We start from the raw sequence: 15,104 nt of genomic DNA, 5'->3' as shown, positions 1-15,104 counted from the left end.
GGAAGATTCAGTCCACCCTCACTCCTCCTGGCAACAACTCAGGCTTGTGTCATGGCTCTCTGTTGCCCATAACAACTAGATTGACAAGATCCTATTGCTACAGATACTATGTACTTTGGTTGTGGTACATAGAGGAATCAATCTTAAACTGACAAGAAACTTTCTCTTTGCTGGGTAGGCTTCATGGTGCTGGAAGGTGCTATATAAACCATTAAGGGAGAAAAGTCACCAGTAGTCTTATTCAGCACCAGACTCTGCATGCTATAATACTGATCTTCCAGGCAAGATGTGTCCACTTGTCCAGTAGGGGTATGACTGTTATGAGGATGACAACTATTTTCTGGTTGGATTTGAGGCTTGCTCCATAGGAAGGAACCCATGCCTAGTACTGTAAACCGGATCAAAATTTCATAGCTCAGGATATTATAGGCCCTAATCAATAACCTACCATTGGTATATTGTTAAATGTACTGTTCTCAAACTACCTTCTAAATGATTATGTTTATACATGTAGATGATCTGTGTTACTCTCAACCTTGGTCAGACAAGCTTTTTTTTTTTTTTTTTTTTTTTTTTTGGTAATGGTCAGCAGTTAATGCAGAGACTCATAACTTGCCAAAGTGTTTAGAATATGTGACTCTGAGTTCTCAGACTTAAATGGGCTATCTGTATTCCTCCCACCTCCCAGACACACAGGGAGTCATCCTAGATGCTCCCAGATACACACAGGGAGTATCACAAGAGGGAAGGAAAAGAAGGTAACAGTTGGAAAGTGAGAAGAACTCCGTCAAGTTTTGTCTTCTGGACTTGGCATGGCCATAATACTAATGAACTCACAGCAGCTATGGTTACCAACACAAGTCTTGTAAAAGATCAAGCCATTTAACGTTCCAGCATGAGTGATGGGACACATGTGGCTCCACTCCCAGATGAGGAGATATTGGCAGTTCCTGGTTCCTGGGGGAGGAAGAATCCTTTTTTCTTGGAGGTGTGGCCACTGGTAGGTTGCACATGCTCCAGTGGAAGCTTGACGTTCATTTAGTATGTATATATTGGTAACACTAAGTGGCCTCAGTGGGTTGTTAACAAAAGGAGAGAATATGAAGTTTGGAAGGGGGCTTGGTAGGTAGGGTATGGGAAAAATTTTGTGTGGGGGAATAGTAAGTAGATATGATATAAATAAATGCATTGTATATATGTATGAAGTTCTTAAACAATAAACAAATATATTATTTCAAAAAGAGCCATGAAGAGCCACTGATAGGTACTTATAGACTTATAGAGATAAGTGATATAGCTTTTTTTGGCCCTGAATATTTGATAGTTCTGTCAAAACTCTAGTTTAATACAAGCTAGGTAACACAGATAATTCATGGACCAGACATTACATAGAATATAGTATTTATAAAAATAGTTTGAGACCATAAAGATAAAAGCATATTGTTACAACATTCAATGATCAAAAAATCAATGGACTCATATAAGCCATAATCATAATAGACTAGTTATTTTGTGAAGAATGAATTGAACGTTGTGTTAGTTATTTTTCTTGATAATTAAAAAAAAACACTTGACAAGAAGCAACTTAAGGAAGGAAGGAAGGAAAGAATGAATGAATGAAGGAAGAAAGGCAAGATTTATTCTGGTTTGCATGTTGAGGGGACACAGTGTTTCTTGGGAATGTTTCTTGGCAGAAGCAGGAGGTGGCTGATCACATGTACAGTTGGGAAGCACAGAGATGAATTCCAGTGCTGTCTTAGTTAGGGTTTTACTGCTGTGAACAGACACCATGACCAAGGCATTTCTTATAAGGACAACTGGGGCTGGCTTATAGGTTCAGAGGTTCAGTCCATTATCATTAAGGTGGGAGCACGGCAGCATCCAGGCAGGCATGGTGCAGGCAGTGCTGAGAGTTGTAGATCTTCATCTGAAGGCTGCCAGCAGAATACTAGCTTCCAGGCAGCTAGGAGTAGGATCTCAAAGCCCACACCCACAGTGACATACCTACTCCAACAAGGCCACGCCCACCCCAATAAGGCCACACCCACTCCAACAAGGCCACACCTCCAAATACTGCCACTCCCTGGGTCAATCATATTCAGACCACCACAAGTGCTCAGCTTATTTTCTCCTTTTTGTACAGTTCAGGACCCCAGCCCAGGAAATGGGGCCATCTACATTTATGGTGGCTTTTACTACCTCAGTTAATCCAATCCAACTATTTCTCACAGATATATTCAGATACTTATCTTCAAAGTAGTTTCAGATCCTATCAGGTTGACATGTAGTATAAACTATCACAGATGTATAGAGGGGAATAGAACACATATGATAAGAATGAATAGGTTTGCCAAATATTAAAAGCACTTACTACTCTTATAAAAACACCTGGGTTCAGTTTCTAGCACCCACGTGGGTAGCTCACGGTGCCTTATAACTCAAGTTCCAGGGGATATGCTGCTTGTGTGCACATAAACATATACAAGCCCACACAAAACACATAAATTTAAAAATACAAATTTAAAGTAATAAAAATGGATTTTGGTTTCACATTTCTGGCCTGTAAAATGAACAAAGCTGTTTTTGAAAACTAGTTCCTATTTTCTTGAGTTTTCATACCTGTAACCCAGGGCATTCTACTTGCCAGAAATGGATGCAAAGTGAATAGAGAAACTGAGCTGTGTGCTTTTGTCCATTCTGTTGGCAGCTGCTACAGTCTGCTATTTTCTGCTACTATTTTAGTCAGCTTCCCATTACAATAACGGATACCCAAGGTGATGACTGTATTAAGAGAAAAGTTGACTTTGGCTTATTGTTTTAGATACTCCTGCTCCTAATTGCTTGGCTCACTGCTTAGGTTCTGATTGTTTGGTTCATTTCTTTAGGCTCACAACAGTAGCACATAGTGGGCCACTGCTATCATGGCTGGAAAGTGAAAGAAAGGAAGGGCTGATGTCAACATGAGGTCTCTAAAGACACGCCCCACCTGTTGAAAATTCTACCACCTTCAAATAGTGCCGAGCTGGGGATCAAGCTAACACATTGGTCTTTGGGAGACATTCCAGATCCACACTATATCAGCTACTAACAGAAGACAACAAAGCTGAATAAAAGACAGGCCACACAGCACTCCATGGTTTCTGCTTCAGTTCTTGCTTGACTCCTACACTGACTTTCCTCAGTGATGGACTATGAGCTGGTAGTGAAAGTCACGTTAAGTCTTCTTTTCCCTTAAGTTGCTCTTGTCCATGGTGTTTATCATAGCATCAGAAAAGCAAAGTAGGGCACCAAAAATTACTGAGTCATGTGGCAGTTCTTCTACCCCTTCTTGGCTAAGATTAAGTGCAGTATATGGTGTGTCAGCCTTTTACTACTACTACCACTACTACTACTGTTAGACATGGCCTTTATAGATGTTTGAATGAGAAACGTTCACCATAGTCCCAGATGTTTGAATACTCGATCTCCAGCTGGGCATGGTGGTTGGGGAGGGTTAGGGGATATAGCCCTGCTGGAGGAAGGATGCTACTGAAGGCAGCAGGCTTTGCTACTAAAAAGCCTTATGTACTTCCAGTTTGCTCTTTCTGCTTTGTACTTCCAGTAAAGGATGTGAGCTCTCAGATTCCGGCTCATGGCCTTATGTCCACAGCTTGCTGCCATGCTTCCCTGTCATAATAGATCCTTATCCCACTGGAACTGCCAACCAAAATAAACTCTTCCATCTTTCTATTGTCTTAGTTATGGTATTTTATCGCAGCAGCAGAGAAGCAACTGATATAATCTTGCTGAATAGCTCGGGCTGGTCTGGAACATAACAGTCCTTCTGCTTCCAACTTTTGAATACTAGATGTGTGCCACCATGCCTGGCAATCTTCTTTAAATGGATATTTAAATAAATGGTGTATCAACACTATAATGTTAAACAATAGCTTGAAATTGTACTCATCTAAAACATTTTCAACGACTCATTTTTAAAAGGGGGCTTTATTTGTTAGAACAATTTTGGGCTCATAGCACTTACATGTTCCTAGAAATACTAATTGAGTACAGACTTTATAGAGTTCTTGTTTAAATTATAGCAGCATTAGAAGCTCAGGCATACTGACTGTGGCTTGTGTTATGAAATAAGATGAAATAACAGATTACATTATATGGCTTCTTTAATATTTAGTAGGTCTTTGATACTCATGTGGGCATGTGTTAAGAACTTCTAAAATATCCAACATATGAATACTACTTTAGAATAAAATTGTTTTGTGGTAAAGATGGCCATATTATCCCAATGTACAGATTATTGAATAAAAAAGTCAGCCGGGCGGTGGTGGCGCACGCCTTTAATCCCAGCACTTGGGAGGCAGAGGCAGGAGGATTTCTGAGTTCAAGGCCAGCCTGGTCTACAGAGTGAGTTCCAGGACAGCCAGGGCTACACAGAGAAACCCTGTCTCCAAAAACAAAAAACAAACAAACAAACAAACAAACAAAAGAATAAAAAAGTCAAATGTCAATAGCGAAGTGTCATTGAGTTACACTGATTAGCTGGCTAGACTTAATAATTTACGACTCAGTTACAAGAACTGGATTTATAATTGTATAAAACTCATATTTGAGCATTAACAAAATGATATGTTATCATGCCATGATTACCTTCAGGGTCATTCACAAATAGACTGTGTTGCCATTCCTTCTAGGCTCCACCCCACAGTTACCTGGCAATAGCCAGGTGTGCCTGACTCACTATAAAAGGGACTGCTTGCCCCTCCTCTCTCTCTTGTTCTCTCCTCTTGTTCTCTTCCCCTCTTCCCCCTCTCTTCTCATTACCCTCCTCTCTCTCTCTCTCTCTCTCTCTCTCTCTCTCTCTCTCTCTCTCTCTCTCTCTCTCTCGACGTGCTCATGATGGGCCTCTACTCCTCTCCCTCTCCTCTCTTTCCCTCTTCTTCCCTCCTTCCTTCCCTTTCTCCCCCCCTTGCAAACACAGCAGACTGACTTCAGCTGATGAATTAAACCTATAATCTTGCTACCTAGAAACATCATTAAATTTTTATGTTTTTGTGTTACTAGGAAAATATATAATTGATGCTTGAGAGCATAACAGCGGAGTCTCTTTTCTGAGTCCTTAAAATGACTTATGAAGGTAAAGGCACTTGTACATAAGCCTGGGGCCTTGAATTCAATTTCTGGAATCCATATAAAGGTGAAAGGAGAGAGACTATTCTACATAGCTGTCCTGTGGCCTACACACACACACACACACACACACACACACACACGTACACTATGGCACATGTGCACACATATGTATATCATGCACAAACAGAGAATAATAAAATAAAAGAAAATTCTATTTTTTCTTTGAATTCTCACCAACGTCTACTTCTTGTCTTTTTGATAACTGCCATCTTACCATGTAAGGAGATGCCTCCTGGAGCTTTTGGTTCGGCTGTTTTTGATGACATTGAACACTTTCTCATGTGCTTGCCACTAGTTTTGTCTTCTTGGGAGAAACATTTATTCAGAGCCCTTGTCACTTTTAAATTTGCTTACTCATTTTTACTTTGCCATTGAGTCACGAATTCCTTATCTACTTTGAATATTAGTTCCTTAATAAATATACAGCTTTAAATATTTTTTTTTCCCAATCTGTTGTTTAATGTTTCATTTTGGTGATTGCTTTCTTGTCTGTGCAGATACTTTTCAGTTTGATATAATCTTATTTTTTTATTTTCCCTTTTGCTGTCTAAGCTTTTGATATGTCTTCCCCAAGTTAAATATGAAGGGCCCCCATGTTCTTTCCTAGGGCTTTTAAAAATTATTTTAAGTCTTAGGTTTAGGTTTTTGTTTTCTTTTGTTTTGAGTCAGGGTTTCTCTGTGTAGCTTTGGCTGTCCTGGAATTATCTCTGTAGACCAGACTGGCCTCAAATGTACAGAGATTCCCCCTGCCTCTACCTCTTGAGTGCTGGGATTAAAGGCACGTGCCGCCTCTGTCTGCACCCCTCCCCACATTTGACAAGTTTTCATAGCATAACCCAGTCCATCCTCCAATTCCCTTTACCATACCTAGCTTATGTTTATATTTTTAATCCATTTTAAGTTGAGTTTTATTTACAGTTAAAATAAACAATATATTTCATTTTTTACATGCACTTCTTCAGTTTTCTCTGCATCACTTATTGAAGAGACTTTTTGTTACCTTGTTGAAAAATCAGTGATAGTGTACTCATGAGTTTCTTTCTGGGCTCTCCACCTTGTTTAATTGTATGTTGCAGAGGCTCCTCACATCATGGCACACCAGGGCCAGACCATAAACTTCTCCCAGTGAGGCCTCAGTTTCCAAAGGCCCCATAGCTTCTTCGAAATAGCACCACCAGCCAAGGGAAACATTCAACTCTTTATATTACAGATTTAAGTGGTCACAATGGCCTTTATATTGAATTGATCTCTCCTTCCAATGCAGGATTGCTCATTTCTCCTCCAGTCTTCTGTTAATTTGACATAGCTGCTTACTCTTTCCTTGCCTGTCATATACTGTCACTTTTGAAGAATTTATATCAATTACTCTGTTGAATGCTCCTCAATTTGAATTTGTCTGACAAACTAATGAGTAGAAAGAAGTTATTCAATTTTGATAACATACCATGACAGTGATGCTGTGCCCACAGTGCATTGTATTACAAGTCACATGGTGTTGGTCTCAGAAGGCACAATAAGGATGAGAAAATCACTACCTTTGAACTATCATAGCGATGATAGTTTAGGTAAGAATTATGAATAGAAAGCTGCAGAGACAGCTTGGTGCTGAACAATGCCTGCTGTTCTTGCACAGGGCTAGAGTTTGGTATCCAGCACCCACAGCAGGCAGGTTATTTCTGCCTACAACTCTAGGTCCTGGGGAACTACATGCCTTCTTCCAGCCTCTGAGAGGCATGCATGCATGCATGCATGTGTGTGTGTGTGTGTGTGTGTGTGTGTGTGCAGGTGCGTGTGAAAGCATACACACACAAACAAGATAAAAATTTAACATGTGTTATGAATAGATGCTAAAAAGTAGTATGTGATGATTTATACAAACAAGGTATTTACCTGTATATAAAGAATCTCAGCCCAGATAACTTCTTTTTATAAAGGAGACAATATAGACCTCACTTCAGGCCATATTGGACATACAAGATAAATATATTTAAGATACAGATATACTGTAAGACGTTCCCAAACGCTTAATGGTTGATATCTGAATTCTCATGTCAGTTTCTATGAATAAATTTGTGGGTGGTACTGTCAGCTGTTGCAGAGGAAGGTGGAACAGAAGGGCTTCCTTGGTTATCTGTAAGTTTATCTTACCAAGAAACTTGCAGGTCTGGATCTGGAACCTGAGCCATCTGGCAAATCCCAGGCCCTTATTTTCTTTGTTCTTAATTACCATATGCTCTCTGAAACTGGAAGGGAACTTGTTTCCAAGCATGGCTAGATAGGTGGAGAGTTGGAAGTGTGTGTGTGTGTGTGAATGTGTGTATGTGTGTGTATGCGTGTGTCCTCCAAAAGGCTCAGCCTTTGAAGCTGGGTGGGAGGGGTTTGGCCCAGGCTACCAGACACAGATTCCTTTTCCTTTTGTAGTGGTTCTTCCTGCGCAGTAGAGGATATCTCAAAAGGATGATGAAAACCTAGTGGGAGGAATGGGAAGCCTTCTAAACCATGCCTGCTCTCCCTGTTATCAGGCATTTCCCTTGCCACTTTGTGGTGTTCAGCTGTCTTCCTCCACATTTGCTTTCATCTTCTCATCCTCCCTCCCACCTTCCTAATCCCTTTTCACATGTCAAGCCAGGAGGTGCAGTCTCTAATTTACAGAGGCGACAGGTAAGAGCTTACTGGCTTTGTTTGGGTGCTTCATCCTTCCTGTGAGCCTCTCAGCAGAACCAGGGCAGCAGAGGTGTGTGGGACTTCCTCCTTGGGGGTCTCCAAGGCCCTTGCAAAGCCTCAGCTGGCCTATGGCAATTGAGACTAAACCCCCCAAAATGTTTGCACATTAGCTCACTTTACCTGGTTCACTGGTTGTTGTTACTCGAGAATCACACCAGCAGCCAGGGAGGATGCAGGCTCCTATGTTGTGATGAAGGAAGAGTAGAAATTTCTGGAGTTTGAGGCCCGTAATTTGGGATTGAAGATGAATTAGTGTTTGCACTGGGAAATTATGTGAAAGAAAAATTTGAGGTAGTTGGAGAGGCTTTGGGGACACCCTAAGAAATCCTGAGTTTTCTTTCTGGTAAGTCTTTCGGCCTGTCATAAGGTTTGGCTCTCACATGCTAGTGCTCCCATGAACCAATGCTTTTTGGCTGTTAACACCTGTAAAAGTAAAAGTTCCTTTCTCTGCTCTGGACCCAGTTTCTCCCTCTGGGTCCAGTTTTCCCAACAGAGTTTCTATTATCTTCACAACAGAGAAAGTAGGTGACAATAGATAACAGACTGAAAGAGAACACAATTGTTCTGCATAAGAGATGATGAACAAGTTGTCAAACTGGCATATTGAAGTTTCCATCAGGAACCTGTATTTTATCTAAAGCAGTAACAGGGTTAGCATTGTGATTTGACTACTAGCGTGGTACTATTCCCTGGAGAACAGGAAGAAATCATGTGTATTTTGGCCTTCAGAGACAGAGTCTCTAAAAAGGGAATCCACTCCAAAGTTGCTCACTGCCTAGAAGACACTAGTTGAATAGGCAGAGAGATTAAGCAGAAGAGGAATGCAAATGGATCCTTCCACTGGCTGGAAATGTAGAAGTAAAGACTTGGCAGTCCAAGAAGGGGGTGGGGGGGGGGAGGCATGCAGAGTAACACATTATCTAACAGAGTTGACTTCATTTCTAAAAATCTTTCCCACAGAGAAAACTCCCTGCCCAGGCAGAATCTCTGCTTGAATTTTCACACATATTTGAGGTATAAACAATACCAATCATTTAGAAACTCAGATAGTACAAAATGGAGGATGCTTTCAAATTCACTTTGTCATGCTATTGTATTTGTATTCACAGAACAGTTAAAATTATCTTCTTGACCAATCTCTTCTTGATCTTGCACAATTTCTTTAATTTATCAACATAGTAAGTACATTTCAGTTAGCCATTGCTGTATAGCTACTCCAATATTTAGTGATTCAAACCAACAAGAAACATTTCTCATCCTATCCAGTTTCTCTTGTGTCAGTAACTCAGACTTTGCTGAATTATGCCGTATCAGAATCTTTCATGAGGTTGCAGTCAGGATGGCTGGTAGGGTAGCAGATGATTTTAACTAATTAACATCTCTTAAGCTTTGTTGACAAATATGTATTTAGTGTATACAGTGTGATGCTTCAATATGTGTACATACTATGAAATTAGTACCAAACTCAAGTTAGTTAAGATACTGATTTCCATGCTCCCTTTTATGATGAGAACAATTAAGTTCTACTCTCAGCAGTTTATAAGACTATAATGCACTATCGTTTATGATGATCATCCTGCTGTGCCTTAGATATTGACAATGTATTCATCTTGTAACTAAAAATTTGTATCCATTGGTCAACAATTTACTCTCTCCAGTGTCCCTGGAAACTTCTATTTTATCCTATTTTCAGTTTCTATGAGTCTGAGTTTTTAGATTTTGCATAATCTAAGTGGCATGATATGGTTTTGTCTCTGTCTTTGTTTGAATTCTTTTGCTTTAATGTAGTGCCCCGAAGGGTCATCCACACTGTCACAAATGTCAGAACTTTGCTGCTCCTTTATGTCTAAATGATATTTTACCTTATGTATATATTTATATATACATCACATTTTCTTCATTCACTATCTGTCAGTGGATACTTAGAAAGTCTTATATTTGCATATGTAAATAAGGCTCCAATGAATATGGGACTGCACATAGTAGTTGCAATTCATTTAAGTCTACCCAGGGATAGGATTGTTGAGTCAAATGGTATATCCAGTTAAAAAATATTTTGAGATGCTTTTGTACTATGTAGTCCAGGCTAGCCTTGAATTTATGATTCCCTTAGGTGCCAGAATTACAGATTGCCATTTTTAGATTATTTATTTTTTTATTTTTAGGGGAATGTCCATGCTATTTTTTATAGTGGCTACACAACTGAGCATTCTGAATGATGCCCGATTTCCTTTCCTTTCATATCTTTACCAACATTTGTTATCTATTATGGTTTCAATAACAGCTGTCCAAACAGGCTTGAAGTCATGCATTTTTTGATGATTAGTCATAGTAAGTACCTCTTTGTGTACCTGTTGGCTATTTTCATATCCTTGTTTTAAAGATGTCCATTCAATTCATATTTGTAAATGTAAGTTTTATTTGCCAGATGTAATTGTCATATCAGAGGCTTATTGCTAAATAAACTTACCCTTTCTAATTCTTTCTGAACTCTTGCTGGTTGGTTCAACTCAGATGTTCTGGCCCAAACTCCTCTTCAAGATGACTGATTTCAAACTGGCTTCTTCTGGTTTCTGACTGAATTGTTCTGCTTTTGAGAAACTGCCTCTGGCTGCACAAACAGAACTGGTTTGAACTGAATGGAATGGAATTCCACTGTACCATGACCACTTCACTGAATCACAACTGACTGACTCTCCCCACACTGCTCTTCTCAATTTCCTCTCTTTTTCTCATAAGAGTTGGTCATATCCTATCTTTGACTCATTCTGTCAAATCTTTCCCTGATTTGTCACTTTGTCTCAATTAGACGTCACTTTCAAACATGGTGTTCTCTTATACAAATAACTTTATCTTCATTGTTTGGGATTAAAGGTGTGTACTAAGGGCATATCTGTTTTCCAACCAGAGAGATGAAAGGTGTGTCATTCTAGTGGGATCACATACATTGAGAAGGTCTTTAGATCAGATCCCTTACCAGAGCAACTATGTTGCTGGATTAAAATTCCTCTATACATCTGCCCATTGTAGTTTTGCTATTCAGTGATATAAATGCTTGATGCAATTGGATGTTAAACATTTAATAGATATACAATTCACAGATCAGTATTAAGTTCATTAGTAAGTTGCCCTTTCATTTTGTTGATTATTTATTTTCCAGTGAAAAACTTTCCATTTATTAATGTTTATCTTTGATTTTTCTGCCTGTGCTTTTTGATGTCTTATCTACTAAAAACCACTGTGGAGACCAATGTCAAGGTGGTTTTCTCCAAAGGATAGAAGGTAATGGTTTCAGATCTTATATATTTCAGGTCTTTAATAATTTTGAATTAATCCATTTTTTGTCTATGTTTTCCCAATTTTCATAACACTATTTACTGAGTGCTTCTTGAATCACTTGATTTCCTTGTGAAAGATTAACTGAATACACACACACACACGTGAATTAATAAAATGTATATATGTGAATTAATTTCTTGGCCCTTTATGTGTTCCATTGGTCTCTTGTCTTTGAAACAGGAGTTGATGCAGCTTAGGCTGGTGTTGAACACGTTATGTAGCAGAAGATGACCTTGACCTTGATGATCTTCCTGAGTTCATTCCCCTTGTGTTGAACTTTCAGATGTGTACCATCACACCTGGCTTATTATTTATTTCTTTTTATGTCAGGACCATGCTGTTTTAATTATGTATTTTAATAATATAATTTGAAACTAGAAATTGTTATACCTCCATCTTATGTATCAAGACCACCTTAACATTTTGCATCTTCATATGAGTTTTTGGACTGTTTCAGTTTCTTTGAGAAGTATCATTTGAATTTTAATAGGGATTATATTGACTTTATAGATCATTTTGGGCATCACAGATTCTGTCTTTTTTCCTCCCCTCCCCTCTCCTCTCCCTCTCCTTCTCTTCCCTCTTCCTCTCCTCCATTTCCCTTTTCTCCCCCACTTCCTCTCCTCCTCTCTCTTTTCTCCTCTCTCTTTCTCTCTCCCCTGCCTCTTCTTTCTTATCTTGATAGATAGCCCAGGTTGTCTTTGAACTCACCATATAGTCTAGGCTGACATTAAACTCATGATTTGTTTTTACCTCAGCCTTCCAAATGCTAGGATTACAGGTATGTGTCATCATGTCCAGCTTTAGTATGGACATTTTAGTAATCTTAATTCTAATATTTGTAGGATTTTTCTGTTTATTTATGGTTTGTTCCATTTCTTTTTATCATTGTTTTAGAATTCACAGTGAATAGATAATTTAGTTCATTAAATTTATTTCTGAGTATTATTTTTCTAAATTTTAACATTTTGAGTTTCTAGTATCAAAATACAGTGTTCTATTTTTAATAAAAAATTTCATCCATTTTTTTGCCATTACTCTTTCTCCTCTCTCAACTTCTTCCAAATCCCCTCTCCTTAAATACCCAATTTCAATTCCCCCCCTTAAGAAAAACCAAAAATTTAAAAATAATTAAATTGTGTGTGTGTATGTGTGTGCAGTTAATGAATACCATGTCTGTGTGGGTGGTTGTAAATATCCAAAGAGGACATTCCTTGGAACTGGAATTATAGGCAATTGTGAGCCACCTGATGTGGATACTTGAAACTGAACTGAGATCTTCTGTGAGAGCAGTAAGTACTCATATCTCCTTAAACATTACTCATTGTTTTCTTTTAATTTTGACGCTATTGTAAATAGGATAGTTTTGGATCTCACAGATCTTTCAAAGTTCCATGTGATAAAGGCTTGCTCTTCAGGTGTCACTATTGGAAAGGAGTGCAATCCTCTTAGGGGCAAGACCTTAAGGGAGTTCACTGGGCTTTCAAAGAGGATCATGGTCCTCCCTACATCCTTTTCTTGCTTTGATTCTCAGCTCATAAGTTTAGTGGTTTTGATCTGCCATGTGTTCTCACCATGATGTGCAGCCTTGTCACAAGCCCAAAGTAATGTGGGCCAGTTCATCAATGGACTGGAAACCTCCAAAATCATGAGTCAAAATAAACATTTTCATTTAATGAGTTGTCTTAGGGATTACTTTACATAGATGGAAAGCAGACTAATGCTGATTGTTTTATTTCTTTCACAGATACTTCATTATGTTTAGAAATGCCACTCGTTTGTATACTGATATATTATCTTGCAATTTTACTGAACTTGTCACATGTTGAACTTTTGGGTGGAATTTTTAAGGTTTCCTAAATATAAGATCATGCCATGTGTCTTGGTTAAGGTTTCTATTGCTGTGCTAAAACACCATGAGCAAAACCAGTTGTGGACGAAATGGTTTATTTTATATTAAAACTTTCAGGTCATACTCCATCACTAAAGGAAGTCAGACAGAAACTCTAGATGGGAAATTGAGGCAAAAATTGATGCAGACACTATGGGGGAATGCTGCTTACTTGTCGGTAGTTGTGGCTGGGAATCGCTGAGGGTTCCTCCAGGGGGAAGTTAGGCACCACTGCTGTGGCTCTACGGTTCCTCATGGCGTGGCCCAATGACATGAGAAAGTCCATGGGTTTTTACTGGGTTTAATGTCATGGCGGATGGTGGATGGATCTGGATGTGCACACTCCCTGAAACCCAGGGCAGACCTGAGTTAAATAGGGAGGAAGGGGGCGGGGGAAGAGCTGGGGAAGAATGCTTAATTGGCTACATCTTCTGGCCTTCAGGTACCTCATTAGTATGTAAATCTCTCTAGGTCTGAGGCCTGTTCCTCCTGACTGATGGCCATAGACCTCTCTGTGGGAGGGGCTGTGGAGAGCTGAAGCTAAATGAAAAGAACCAGGGCCCAGGAGCAGAGTGAACTCCTGCAGTCCAATAAGGGTCCGGGGTTCCAAACTCATGCTCAACCAAGCACCCAGCTGCTTTTCACATCCCACCGTCCCACACTTGCTGGTTTGTTCCACATGGCTTGCTCAGGCTGCTTTTTTATATCAGCAGAGACAACCAGCCCAGGGACAGTAATACTCACAGTGATCTGTTACCTTCCACATCAATCATTAATCAAAAACAAAACAAAACAAAACAAAACAAAACCACCCTATAGACATGCCCATAGAATAATCTTCTGGAGGCATTGTCTCAATTAATATTCTCTTTTCTCCATTAATATGTAAGCCAAGGTGAGGGAAGCAATTTCTTGGTTGATGTTTCCTCTTCTCAGATAAGATGACTCTAGCTTGCATCAAGTTGACAAAAAGTTAGCCAGCATAATGTTTTTCCCATCTATGTTGAAATGGTAACTGGCTTGATCTTGTATAGCTCTTGTGAAAGTAATGAGAGCTGCTTTTAATTCATGAGAACAAAGGCCATGTTATATCAAAAAGAACCCAGCATTTAAACCAGCTCCATATCCTTTAGAACTTAAACTCTTTCCACCCCTTTTCCCCCAATGCTTCTTGTGCCTTGGGGAGTGTCTTAGTTAGGGTTTTACTACTCTGAACAAACACTATGACCAAAGCAAGTCTTATAAAGGACAAGATTTAATTGGGGCTGGATTACAGGTTCAGAGGTTCTGTCCAGTATCATTAAGGTGGGAATATGGCAGCATCCAGGCAGGCATGGTGTAGGCAGAGTTGAGAGTTCTACATCTTCATCTGAAGGCTGCTAGTGGAAGACTCCCTCCTAGGCAGCTAGGTTGAGGGTATTTAAGCCCATCCCCACTTTGACACACCCATTCCAACTAGGCCACACCTCTAGTGCCACTCCTTAGGTAGAGCACATACAAACCATCACAAGGAATTTAATGTAAATGTCTCACTTAGGGATAAACAGTCATTTATTCTCAGAATCTCTGCCTATTACAAAAAGGAGCTTTTCGATCATAAGAGAGAATAAAATTAATTCATAGATATAAACATAAACATTTGTAAGGCAGTTTGAGAACATGTCCATTTAGCAAAATACTAATAGTAGGTTATCCCATAGGGCCTACAGCATTCTAAGCTGTAGGCTTTTGATCAGGTTTACAGTGCCAGGCATGTACTCCCTCCTGTAGAGCAGGCCTCATGTAGAATGAGAAAGCAGTTGAGTGCTCTCCAACAGTCATACCATTATTTCATCACAGGCACATGTTGCCTGGCAAGTCAATTTTGTAGCCTGTGGAATCCACTACAGGGTAATCCCACTGATGGCATTTTCCCCAGTGGCTTACAAAGTACCTTTTGAATAATGAAATTATGTTTTATTAG

This window comes from Arvicanthis niloticus, chromosome X (genome assembly GCF_011762505.2).
Source record: "Arvicanthis niloticus isolate mArvNil1 chromosome X, mArvNil1.pat.X, whole genome shotgun sequence".
Taxonomy (NCBI): Eukaryota; Metazoa; Chordata; class Mammalia; order Rodentia; family Muridae; genus Arvicanthis; species Arvicanthis niloticus.
The sequence above is the reverse complement of the archived record's forward strand: the minus strand, read 5'-3'. Positions refer to the sequence as shown.